The 1,488-nt window shown below is 37.8% G+C and overlaps 1 protein-coding gene across 4 annotated transcripts in view; it reads right to left on the reverse strand.

The window, feature by feature from the left end:
* The window catches only part of LOC106869305 (thyroid receptor-interacting protein 11), a 214,951-nt gene that overhangs the window by 196,674 nt on the left and 16,789 nt on the right, over nt 1–1,488 (reverse strand). The gene's annotated exons all lie outside the window — the stretch shown is intronic.

Here is a 1,488-nt window from a genome sequence, read left to right on the forward strand (position 1 = left end):
AGAGTAAAAATATACATATATACATTTAAAAAAAAAAAGAAAAGGTATATACATATTTACAGGCATTTTGTTGGATGGCCGTTGGCAATTTAGGAGTTCATCCACCCTTTGTCAGGTCTTATTTTTCATCCTTCAGGGTGTCCAACAACACCCTCCTCACCAAGCAAGTTTAGTCGTTGACGATCCAACCATGCGACTGGTTGTACTGGATTACACGTTACCAGTAGCACTCAAGAGCAGCCTGACACATGCAGCTGTAGTAGGTTATACAAAGGCGAAACACGCCGCCCCCTCAAAATATAGGTAGGCAAACATCGCAAAGCTGTGACACGAAGAGATATTGATAACATTATTTACATTATTTACATTTGACAGATATTTGTCCTGATCCTGTTTGTTGTTAACACAACGTTTCAGCTGATATACCCTCCAGCCTTCATCAGTTGTCTTGGGGAAATTTCAAACCTGGGTTCTCATTCTTAAGGTATTTTTCAATGTTGTTGTTGTTATTATCATTATTATTATTATTATTATTATTCAAGTCACTGCCTGGAATCAAACTTGGAATCTTGAGGCTAGTAGCTCATGCTCTTAACCACTATGCCATATGCCCATGGGCAATTATGGAGTGAATTTTAGGGCTTATAAATCTAATATTTTCCTATCCTTCCTTTTAGTTTTTGTATTTTCCAGTGATGTTCTCTGTCTATTATTTTAACTTCATCCCACAGGGGGAGGTGATCTCCATTTTTCCATACATGATCAGCTATATCCGATTTATCAATATCTCCTGGTGTCACAGCTTTGCGATGTTCCTCTACCCTTATTTTGAGGGGGTGGCATGTTTTGTCTTTGTACAACCTACCACAGTTGCATGGGATGGAGTACACGCAGTTTTTGGTCATATTCTCTTCTATTGGTGGTTTTATCCGAAGGAGATATTTGCAAAGTCTTGTATTACTCTTGAATACTGTCCTGATATCACATGGGCCACATATCTTTTGTATCTTTTCAGAGAGGCCTTTCACATAGGGTAGACAGACTGTGGACGGTTTATTGGTTTCATCCTCACTTTTCTTCATAACTGAAGTAGATAGAATGTTTTTTGAGGTGGTTGTTGCTTAATAGATTGTTACTGAGCTGGATCATTTCTTTGTGGTGGGTATCAAGAAGGCTACTTATATTCTTTGCTCGATGTTTTAGGCTTTTGGTATACGGATGTCCTGAATCCATACTTGGTGCATGTAATTAATACGTCCAGGAATGCTAGCTGATTGTCTTTTTCCTTTTTCATTGTGAAAAACAACAGCAGCAGCAACAACAACAAAAACATTGAAAAATACCTTAGGAATGAGAACCCAGGTTTGAAATTTCCCCAAGACACCTGATGAAGGCTGGATAGTATATCAGCTGAAATGTTGTGTTAACAACAAACAAGATGAGGACAAATATCCGTCAAATGTAAATAATGTACATAATGTACATAAG

The sequence above is a fragment of the Octopus bimaculoides genome, chromosome 11, assembly GCF_001194135.2.
Source record: "Octopus bimaculoides isolate UCB-OBI-ISO-001 chromosome 11, ASM119413v2, whole genome shotgun sequence".
Taxonomy (NCBI): domain Eukaryota; kingdom Metazoa; phylum Mollusca; class Cephalopoda; order Octopoda; family Octopodidae; genus Octopus; species Octopus bimaculoides.